The sequence below is a fragment of the Dendrobates tinctorius genome, unplaced genomic scaffold (genome assembly GCF_039654945.1).
Source record: "Dendrobates tinctorius isolate UK_male_01 unplaced genomic scaffold, ASM3965494v1 ptg000036l, whole genome shotgun sequence".
Classification (NCBI taxonomy): Eukaryota; Metazoa; Chordata; class Amphibia; order Anura; family Dendrobatidae; genus Dendrobates; species Dendrobates tinctorius.
In genome coordinates, this window is record NW_027361704.1 from 33,409,765 (window position 1) to 33,422,202 (window position 12,438).

The 12,438-nt window shown below is 41.4% G+C and overlaps 1 protein-coding gene across 2 annotated transcripts in view; it reads left to right on the top strand.

Moving 5' to 3' along the window:
* The window catches only part of LOC141087923 (follistatin-related protein 4-like), a 1,467,590-nt gene that overhangs the window by 984,317 nt on the left and 470,835 nt on the right, over positions 1-12,438 (top strand). The gene's annotated exons all lie outside the window — the stretch shown is intronic.

Genomic DNA, 12,438 nt, shown 5'->3' on the forward strand with positions numbered 1-12,438 from the left:
CCACTGGTTCTGTTACAGACTGTGCAGCTCTGGGTAGCAGACAGGACAGCCACTGGTACTGTTACAGACTGTACAGCTCTGGGTAGCAGACAGGACAGTCACTGGTACTGTTACAGACTGTGCAGCTCTGGGTAGCAGACGGGACAGCCACTGGTACTGTTACAGACTGTACAGCTCTGGGTAGCAGACAGGACAGCCACTGGTACTGTTACAGACTGTGCAGCTCTGGGTAGCAGACAGGACAGCCACTGGTACTGTTACAGACTGTACAGCTCTGGGTAGCAGACAGGACAGCCACTGGTACTGTTACAGACTGTGCAGCTCTGGGTAGCAGACAGGACAGCCACTGGTACTGTTACAGACTGTACAGCTCTGGGTAGCAGACAGGACAGCCACTGGTTCTGTTACAGACTGTGCAGCTCTGGGTAGCAGACAGGACAGTCACTGGTACTGTTACAGACTGTGCAGCTCTGGGTAGCAGACAGGACAGCCACTGGTACTGTTACATACTGTACAGCTCTGGGTAGCAGACAGGACAGCCACTGGTTCTGTTACAGACTGTGCAGCTCTGGGTAGCAGACAGGACAGCCACTGGTTCTGTTACAGACTGTGCAGCTCTGGGTAGCAGACAGGACAGCCACTGGTACTGTTACAGACTGTGCAGCTCTGGGTAGCAGACAGGACAGCCACTGGTACTGTTACAGACTGTACAGCTCTGGGTAGCAGACAGGACAGCCACTGGTACTGTTACAGACTGTGCAGCTCTGGGTAGCAGACAGGACAGCCACTGGTACTGTTACAGACTGTGCAGCTCTGGGTAGCAGACAGGACAGCCACTGGTTCTGTTACAGACTGTACAGCTCTGGGTAGCAGACAGGACAGCCACTGGTTCTGTTACAGACTGTGCAGCTCTGGGTAGCAGACAGGACAGCCACTGGTTCTGTTACAGACTGTGCAGCTCTGGGTAGCAGACAGGACAGCCACTGGTTCTGTTACAGACTGTGCAGCTCTGGGTAGCAGACAGGACAGTCACTGGTACTGTTACAGACTGTGCAGCTCTGGGTAGCAGACAGGACAGCCACTGGTACTGTTACAGACTGTGCAGCTCTGGGTAGCAGACAGGACAGCCACTGGTTCTGTTACAGACTGTGCAGCTCTGGGTAGCAGACAGGACAGCCACTGGTACTGTTACAGACTGTGCAGCTCTGGGTAGCAGACAGGACAGCCACTGGTACTGTTACAGACTGTACAGCTCTGGGTAGCAGACAGGACAGCCACTGGTACTGTTACAGACTGTGCAGCTCTGGGTAGCAGACAGGACAGCCACTGGTTCTGTTACAGACTGTGCAGCTCTGGGTAGCAGACAGGACAGCCACTGGTTCTGTTACAGACTGTGCAGCTCTGGGTAGCAGACAGGACAGGTATGGAAACAGGATACAGGTTAGAGAACTCTGGATGAAGGTCAGACAAAGCGGACAAGGGGACCTAACAGGCAGGCATACATCTGGATTCCATTTTTGCAGGGGATTTCTGGTGTATTCCCTGATGTGGATACAGCACACAATGTGAAAGTACACTTACCTATCTGCCTTGATGCGTGACATGTTTGGGCTATATGATCCCAATTAATGCTAGTAATATGTAAATGACTATAACGATACATTTTGCCCTAAATGGTTCATGTAGTTCTTGTGCTCATACTGTGCTTTCTCCACATTCATCCTCTGTTGCAACTTCTCCAATATTCATTTCCTTTTACTTTTTTCTTACCATGACCAATATATCCATTTCCACGTCATTTAAGGTGTACAGTACGGCAACCGAGATGAAATACTTACTGTCACTGTCTATGTCATGGTTCATTTAGTAAAACACTATTGACTTAAATGTAATCTGCAGAGAAGGACTGCGGAGACTGAAAGCAAGATTTTCTTTTATCAAGAATAATAATGGTTCTGGAGACCAAACAAATATCGGTGGCTCCGTTCCGTGATCGTTCTTTAACAGTAAATAGAGAATATATGACTCGATTTTAATAAACCCATCCATATCACTAGAAAATGGGAATCCATTATTTTTAAATAAGTTTCCGTGCAGCGAAGTACAGCTGAATTCATGCATTTATACTTCCATTGTCCTTCATTTTATCCCCTTTCATAGCTGGAATAGAAATATTCTGTTTTATGAGTTATTGCAATTTTATGTCACCTAGATATAAATTTTTAACCTCATTTACACTAACACTACGCAGAACTGTAAATGAGCTGACATATATCACTTATAATAAACCCACAATGGCTTTTTAATAAGGAAATTAGCAAAGCTATAAAATGTCATTAATATTGCGCAGACAAGCTGAATTAATAGACTTTCTTGGGTTTGTGGAATTTTTGACATTGAATCCAGAGGCGTAGCTGAAAGAGGGTGCTGAGGTGGCAGTCGCCCAAAGTCCTTCTGCCACATCCGAATTAACTAGTATGATGTATGGCACATTATAGGTAAGGTGTTTGTCACAGATTTTGTGTTAGGGCCCAGGAGCTTCAAGTTATACTGCAGATCCAATTATTATAAATCTAGGAAAAGGGAACTTTAGGTTCTGGCCTAATCCAATTCTTCCAACTGTTTGATTTCAGCATGTGGGCAAAATACTATGGTTTTTAGTGAATTTACAGTAACTGAATTGAATATTATGATGAAGTGTCAGGATTTTAGTTAAATATAAAGGGGTTAAGAAATTTGTTACCTCTGCATTGGACATATGGAGGTCCAAAACTCATGCCTCAACCGATCCGCTATCTGCTCTATCACCGAACAGATGAAAGCAATGTTCAAAGAGGAACACCACAGCGCTATACATTGACTAATGTCCACTGCCGAGTACTGCACTTCATCCCCCATTCAATGATAACCTCCTGAATAATAATAATCTTTAGTTTTTATAGAGCTAACATATTCCGCAGCTCTTACACACGTTGCGGATCTCTCTCTCTCCTCCAGAAACACAAGGGAGAACATTCACACCTAACAAATCCGCACACCAAAAACGCATTACAATCCGTCGGAAATCCGCAAGCGTTTTCCCCTCCATTTTCTGCCAGGAGATGCGTATTTTGTGCAGAAAATTCTGCAGACTAATCTGCAACGTGTGCACATACCCTTACAGTTTGCACATCATTATCACATTCTACAGTATATAACTTAGTGCAGGCTAGATATGGTGAAAGGGCAGCCTGTTCCAAACACTGGGAGTCAAATTATAAAGGACTTGGAGGGTACTTGAGATACAGGACAAGGAAGCATTATTCCACTTCATGGAGATTTTAATATTATTTTAGGTTACTGACTTTATTTTAAAGTCTTGACTGGTGTAGAAAACCTGTTTAAGAGAACCCTTTGGCCATTCATGTTTAATGTAGCACTTATTTGGAGTTTCTCTCTCTTTCTATATGAGCTATCACATCTGAGCATGGATAACTCATTGGTCTTATTTGCTTCACGACAACCACTGTACATGTTATGGACAGAAGGAGGTGCGTTCCCGCAAACCACCAAACATACTGCGTGACAATCACACAGGCTCACTGTGGCCACCGGAGCGATAAAAAGTGGATTGTCAGTCCTATATAAGAGCTGACTCCCTGCGGTAATGCCCATATTCAGTGCTTTAGCCATTCGCAGGAGTTTAACCCCTGTGATACAGCAGGCTCTGTGTCAGAGCAGGTTCAACCACCAGCTTAGTCTTCCTGGGGATTAAGTTATAGGATTAAGTTAGTATTTTTCTATACGCCTGTGCAGTCAAACAGGGTAAAGTCCTTTTTGCTTTGCTTCATAGTACCACTCTGTGGTGTAACAGAGCTTGTTACAGTACTTTGCGCTCTATGCACAGTGAGTGACATTTAACTCAGTGTGTTTTAAGTGTTTTCTGGCAGCGTTGCTCCGCTATTGTGCTAGCTGTGGTTTCTCCATCACGGCACGGTGGACCCAGGTTGAGAACTCACATTATAATTTCTTATTTGGTGCGTTCCGACAACCTTAACACATGGCCCCTCATCCAGGTATACATGACCCCCCTATTCGGGTATATATGGCCCCAATCATGTCACACACATAAAAAATAAACGATTCTATTGACCTTCCCCCTGCTTCCTCACAGCGCGGTATCTTGTTCTGACGATGGCTGACTTAAGTGTGTAAACCATGCATGATGTCACTTCTATGAGCGCCCAGATGATATCAGCTGCCGGAACATTCACTGCTCTCCACACCCAGCACTATGGGAGGGGGAAGTAGAGAATATTAATTTCCCTTCATAGCGGACACACGTGATCGTCCAGTTACTGCAGGAAGCCAGCGGCTGTGGCTATCACTTGTGCCCACTATTAAAGAGAATGAATATTCACTGCTCTTCACTCTCATAGTCCTGCCCACCTCTTGACACCGGCTTCAGTGCATAGTGTTGGTGTGGGCTATGGGCACAGGAAGCAATTAATATTAATTTTCCTTTATAGCAGACCCATAAATATAAAAAGAGAGAATGTACTGCCTAGAAAATACAATAAGGTGCGTCATTATGTACAAAACATGACAGGGAAAAAACAAGAACAAGAGGTACAATATTGATGAGCACACCAATTTACACCCAGTCTCTGCAGGAGCCAGTGACTGCAGCTAACAGATGTGACCGCTATTTAAAGACAATAAACATTCATTGCTCCACATCCCAATTTTCCCTCCCACCTCTCCGGACAGTGGGTGTAGGGAGCTGTGAATATGTATTTTCTTTAATGCCTTTACCCCCAAGGGTGGTTTGCACATTAATGACCGGGCCAATTTTTACAATTCAGACCACTGTCCATTTTTGAGGTAATAACTCTGGAATGCTTCCATGGATCCTGGTGATTCTGACATTGTTTTCTTGTGACATATTGTACTTTGTGTAAGTGGTAAAATTTATTTTATATGACTTGCGTTTATTTGCGAAAAAAATGGAAAGCTGGCAAAAATTTTGAAAATTTCGCAATTTTCAAACTTTGAATTTTCGTGCCCTTAAATCACAGAGATGTAGCACCCAAAAAACTTAGTAAGTAACATTTACCACATGTTTACTTTACATCAGCACAATTTTGGATCCAAATTTTTTTTTATTAGGAAGTTATAAGGGTTAAAAGTTAACCAGCGATTTCTCATTTTTACAACACCATTTTTTGGGAGGACCACATCACATTTGAAGTCACTTTGAGAGGTCTATATGATAGAAAATACCCAAAAGTGACACAATTCTAAAAACTGCACTCCTCAAAATTAACATTTAACTTTTTTTCACCAAAAAATTATTTCAGGTCCAATTTTTTTTATTTTCCCAAGGGTATCAGAAGAAATTGAACCCTAAAAGCTATTGTGCAATTTGTCCTGAGTACACTGATACCCCATATGAGGTGGGGGACCACTGTTTTGGCGCATGGCAGAGCTCAGAAGGGAAGAAGCGCCGTTTGACTTTTTCAACGCAAAATTGGCTGGAATTGAGATAGGACGCCATGTGGAAACCCCCACAAGTGACCCCATTTTGGAAACTGGACCCCCAAGGAACTTATCTAGATGTGAGATCTTGATAAAGACCTTACGTCGAAACGCGTAGATCTGTGTTTCCATGCAGTGTTGCCAGACATTATGTGCCTGAGAATATTCATTTTGACAATAAATATTTGTTTTTAACTGTCACCCGACATCGCTGGATCCTTCCATTTTTTGTACTTATCTAGATGTGTGGTGATAACTTTTAACCCCCAAGTGCTTCACAGAAGTTTATAACGTATAACCATAAAAATAAAAAATCATATTTTTTCCACAAAAATGATATTTTTGCCCCCAATTTATTTTCCAAAGGGCAACAGAAGAAATTGGACCCCCAGAGTTATGGTGCAATTTGTCCTGAGTACACTGATACCCCATAAATGGGGGAAAACCACTGTTTTGGTGCATGGTAGAGCTCGGAAGAGAAGAAGCACCATTTGACATTTTTAATGCAGAATTGGCTGGAATTGAGATCAGACGTCATGTCATGTTTGGAGAGCCCCTGATGTGTCTAAACAGTGGAACCCCCCCAATTGTAACTCCAACCCTAGCCCTAACCCTAACCCTAATGCTAAAATGGAAATAAATACTTTTTTATTTTATTGCTTTTCCCTAACTAAGGGGGTGATAAGAGGGGTTTGATTTACTATTTATAGTGGGTTTTTATGTTTGGCAGCTGTCACGCTAAAATACACTTTTTATTGTAAAAAAATAGTTTTTGCATCACCACATTTTGAGAGCTATAATTTTTCCAAATTTTGGCCCAATATTTTTATTGGTATCATTTTTGGGCACATGACATTTTTTGATCGCTTTTTATTACGATTTTTGAGAGGCAAAATGAACAAAAAATAGCAATTTGTGAATTTTTTTTGGGAGGGTGCGTTTACACCATTCCACGTGAGGTAAAATTGATAAAGCGGTTTTATCCTTTGGGTTAGTATGATGACAGCGATACCTCATTTAATTTTTTTATGCTTTGGTGCTTTTATACAATAAATAAACATTTTTGCATCGCTTTATTCTGCGAGCTATAACTTTTTATTTTTTTTCGCTGATGACACTCGTCTTTTGCGGGACAAAGTGATGTTTTAAGTGGTACTGTGTTTATTTATAACCGTTTTTTTATCACGTGTTATTGCTCTTTTTGCTCAGCGGTATGATAAAGCATTGCTTTTTGCCTTGTTTTTTTTTTAAAGGGGTTCATTAAAGGGTATTAACTAGTTGGACAGTTTTATAGGTTTCAGAAAGTTGTGGGAAGCAGGGTGTGTTGCAGTCCGCGCTGCCGAGATTAACAAATCACCTGGGATGCAAGATGTTGTAGCAGTGTACTCCTTTATTTCCTCCTACGCGTTTCGGCGCCCTTCCTGGCACCTTCCTCAGGGATATCCCTGAGAAAGGTGCCAGGAAGGGCGCCGAAACGCATAGGAGGAAATAAAGGAGTACACTGCTACAACATCTTGCATCCCAGGTGATTTGTTAATCTCGGCAGCGCGGACTGCAACACACCCTGCTTCCCACAACTTTCTGAAGGTTTTTCCACGTGTGAGTGGTTGGTGGAGGTCCTGCAGCAGCTGATTCTGTGATATGCTCTCAAGCCAGTTGTGGGTTACACAACTGGAACAGGTGAGTGGAACTGTATTATACCGCTCATACTTCAAGTGTCACTAGTGATAGGGCACTATTGCACCTCTTGTTCCCCCCACCATTTTTTGTATTGATATAGTTTTATAGGTTGGGTCATTATGGACGCGGTGATACTAAATATGTGTACTTTTATTGTTTTTTTATTCCTTTATTTACATAAAGAAATTAATTTATTGTGGAATTTTTTTCCCTTCATTTAGGAATTTTTAATTATTTTTAAACTTGTTTTTTGTTTGTGTTTTTACATTTTTACATTGTTCCAGGGCTGGATATTACGATGCAAAGTGAGATCGTTGATCTGACACTTTGCAGAGCAATGTGTCAGATCAGCAATCTGACAGGCAGTGGAGAAGGATACTCAGCGCCTGCTCTCAGCAGGCATTGAGAAGCCACCTCCATGCAGGACCTGGAAGAACCCCCGTTGCCATCTTGTATCCGGGGGCCTGCAGGGAAGAGGCCCTCGGAAAAACGCGATCACATCGCGTTGTTCTGAGGGTCTCAGGTAAGCACGCAGGGAAACACCTCCTTGCTCGATGCTTCCCTATGACACCGGAACACTGCGATCATGTTTGATCACAGTATGCCGGGGGTTAATGTGCCAGGAGTGGTCCGTGACCACTCCTGGCACATAGTGCCAGGTGTCAGCTGTGAAAATCAGCTGACGCCCAGCCGAGATCAGCCTCGCACCCCCCGTGAGCGAATGGCTGATCGGTATGATGCACTATCAATTCCGCGAGATTTAAGTCACAGGACACATGGATGGGATAGTACGTCATATGACAGAAAGAGATTAACAGCAGTAACATGTATTAGCTGCAGCCGCCAGTTCCTGCCTCCTGTGGCCTGCTCATCCGTCGCTACCTCCCCACATCCACAGCCAGACGATTAGGTGCATCCGGACTATAAGACGCTCTTATAGTCCACAAAATACAGTATATATATATACAGTATATATCATGCATTGTATATAGTTGAAATGAATCCAGAAGTTTACATACACTATACACTATATAAAAGACACATATGCATGTTTTTCTCAATATCAGACATGAAATCAGAATAAACCTTTCCCATTTTAGGTCAATTAGGATTACCATAATTATTAGTATTTGACAAATGCCAGAATATTACTTACTGCAAAGTCTAAAGTTTACATACATTTCATTAGTATTTGTTACCACTGCCCTCAAACTGAATGACTTGGGTCAAATATTTGGGATATCCTTCCACCAGCTTATCACAATAGTTGGTCAGAATTTGGGCCCATTCCGCCTAACAAATCTGGTGTAACTGATCTAGATTTGTAGGTCACCTTGCTTGCACCTGCCTTTTCAGCTTTGCCCATAATTTTTCAGTAGGATTGCGATCAGGGCTTTGTGATGGCCACTTCAAAACATTGACTTTGTTATCTTTAAGCCACTTTGCTACAATTTTGACAGTATGCTTCGGGTCATTGTCCATCTGGAAGACCCATTTCCACCCAAGCTTTAACTTCCCGGTTGATGTCTTGAGATGTTACTTCAGTAGTGCCATATACAGTAATCTTCTTTTCTCATGATGCCATTTATTTTGTGAAGTTCACCATTCCCACCTGCATCAAAACAACCCCACAACGTGAAGCTGCAACCCCCTTGTTTTACAGCTGAGATGGTGTTCTTAGGCTTCCAAGCTTCTCCTTTTTCCTCCAAATGTAACAATGGTCATTATGCCCCAAAAGTTCAATTTTAGTTTCATCCGACCATAGGACATGTCTCCAAATTTAATATATTTGTTCCTAAGTGCATTTTCAAACATTAATCTGGCTTTTTTATGTTTCTTGTGGAGTAGTGGCTTCTTTCTGGCAGAGTGGAATTTCAGCCCATGTTGATACAGTACTTGTTTCACTGTGGATATTGACACAATCTTACCAGCTTCCACCATCATCTTCAAAAGGTCTTTTGCTTTTGTCCTTGGGTTGATATGCACACGTCAGACCAAAGCACGTTAATCTCTGGTACACAGAACCCATCTCCTTCCTGAGCATTATGATGGCTGGACATTCCAATCTTGTTTGTACTTGCATATAAATTGTATGTACAGATGAATGAGGCACCTTCAGGTATCTTGAAATTGTACTCAAGGATGAGCCGGACATGTGCAAGTCAACAATTCTTTTCCTGATAACTTGGCTGATTTCTTGAGACTTTATCATGATGCTACACAAAGAAGCAAAGGTTTTCAGGTGTGCATAAAAATACATCCACAAGTGAGTCTCTAATTAACTCAGATGTTGCCAAAAAAACAGAAGTCTCCAAACAAATGACATCATCACATGGGCAGTCCAGAATTGTTTAAAGGCATAGAAATCTTAGTGTATGTAAATGTTTGACTTTGCATTAAGTAATAAAAATGCCTTAAAACATTCTTTCTCTCTCATTATTCTATCATTTGGCAAATATTAATAATTATGGTAATCCTAATTGACCTAAAGCGGGAAAGGTTTATTCTGATTTCTTGTCAGATATTGAGAAAAACATGCATATGTGTCTGTTATATAGTGTGTGTAAATTTCTGGTTTCAAAAAATTGTTATTAACAGTGGCAACAGTGACATTTCACTGGTTAACAGCTATGGGTGGATCTGTGTTAGATCTACTAGTGGATGTTAGAGGCACTCAGCCATCAAGTGCGGGGAAACATGTGGGTTCAGCATCTGAGCCCTCATCAAAGCCAAGGACACGGCCCATAATGTACATGTATGTCATCGGTCGTGAAGGGGTTAAAACATATTTTACTTTTTAGAGCAGCATTCAAGTAAAATTCAATGGCACCATGCCTTTTCTTTCATACAACAAAAAACGTTATAAAAATGTCAAAGATTGGATGAAGAAATTTTTGTGTACTGATCACTAAGCCCTTGTCATACCAGAAAAAAATCATAATAATCACTTTTTGATGCCTGCAAATTTGATTTCACTCCTGGAATTGCATTTAATTCTTAGTAAAATATGGGCTCCTGTTCATACATTTTTTTTCCTCTGCAGAATAGTGGTAATGCATACTAATTATTGATTTAACACTACTCTTTAACAGATCCATCAGTTATTACAGAATATGTGGTATTAAATCCTCAGTAGAATTTGACTTTTTAAACAACCAGGTACAAAACCAGAGATTAGAGCATGACGGAAAAATAACTTAACCTAGGTAATAAATGCTAACATATAAATGTTTGCTTCTCACTGCTAACATAGTTATCTTTTCTTTTTGGACTTAAAGGGGTTTCCTGGGACTTTTTTAATGGGCTAAGCACTTATTGGAAGAGAGTTGCTAACCACCTGCCTGATGTGCCATGAGACAATCTCATCCAGCTGGTCATGTAGCACTCCTGGCGGTGATACTCCTACTTCCTGTGAAAACAGATCAACATCGCAGTTCCTTCTCATACACTTTATTGATGGGGCATCACTGGTGACATCATGTTGATTGCCAGCTGACTCCCCAATGCTTTAGACTGAGTCAGTTGTCAGTCAACAAGACATTAACAGTGACACTCCATCAGAGCAGAGTGGAAGAGAGGGGACTGTCGATGTGATGTCAAAGAAAGTGGAATAATCACTGCCAAGAGTCGTCTATGACCATTCTAACCTGGGAGAGATCATTGCATGGAAGAACAGGCAGATAGTAAGCAAATACTTAGCCACATAGAAAAAATACATCCTGATAAACCCTTTAAATGATTTGTCTAGAATTGGACAGCCTCTTTTGAATTCCAGTCAGTGTGCTTAATAATAAAAGAAACAAGAAAAATTACCTCCTGAACAAGCACAACTCTTCTGCTCTAAACACTGTGTCCACCAGCAATCTTGTGACAATGTTAACGCCACAAGAACTTCTGCAGCCCATCAACAGCTACTGATTAGCTACAGCTTCACTGTTCTATCAGAAAGAACAATGTAATATTTTAAGTGTTATTGTGATGCTGAGTCACTTCTCATGGACAATCCGTGAATCCGGGTAGTCAAGGAGTCTGAGATTAAGAACCAGGAGGGTACGTCATAAACAGAGGAAAGAAGCAACCGGGTAGTTAGGTAATGATCCGATGTCAGAATACCAGGAAGATAGCAGATCAGAGCAAAAGGGGCAATATAAACTTGCAGTCAACAGGAAAGTCCAGTGACCAGAAACAAAGTGTCAGAATGCTGAGAACAAGGCACAGAGAAACAAGCCACAAAGAGCTGAAGGCTACAACTAGCAGCTATGTAGGTCAGACAGCTCATTTAAGAAGCTGAGGAATCAAGGGAACAGGGAGCACTTGACGAGAGCTCAGCACCTCTCAGTCTCAGATTGGACGGCTGAGCTGTCACTCAAAACACCAACAGCTAAGCATGCCCCTGCGCCAGACTGAGATGTCAATACACTGAATGGTGGAATTGTGACAGTTCTATGCAACAGGATCTATCATTTTAAAAAATGGTATTTTCCCCTTTGACTGATGCATTGTGCAGTAATTCATTTTCAATCTGAGCCTTGTACCATTTTTAAATTGTATTTTTACAGAGCTGTGCTTTTGTTTTGTCCAATCTTATTTCTCCCTGTAGGTTTTGTATACACTCTCATGACATATGTTTTAAAATGATGGAAAAAAACTTTAACATGATTCCTCCATTCACTTTCACAGAATGATTCTTTTCAGACACCATTGAAGAGATAGTGTTGAAGTGTCCCCCTTCTCCATTAATATTAGTTGGAATTTTTTTTATTGCAGAAGATACAAAAAGTGCACACTAATATAGGGAGCCTGTAACATGACCACACTCCTTCAACTTTAACATTAGACTAACATGAACACTATGAAAGAAAAAGTGTGATATTTCTCCCTTTCCCAAATGCTTACTATTTTATACCAGAAACATTTTTCTGCAAAGTCTTCAAAACATTAAAGGAAGCCCACAGACAGGGAAAGAAGATCTGATGGGTGTGAAAGATACCACACCTCCTTTTCGTCCCAATTATTCATATCCAGAGTGCCCGCAATAGCTGTGGCCAAATTGTCTCCTCCATTAAATTTCCCATATCCAGGCCAAATGGGTTTTCCAGAGGGGGACAAAATTGACTTCATGGAACAAAATGTCATAAAATAAACCTATTCTTGCATGATAAATCCTTGGTTGCCTCATAGCACTAGCACTTGTGATTCCGCCAGTGTTTGCTTACTGTACTGTAGTAATTTATTATTATT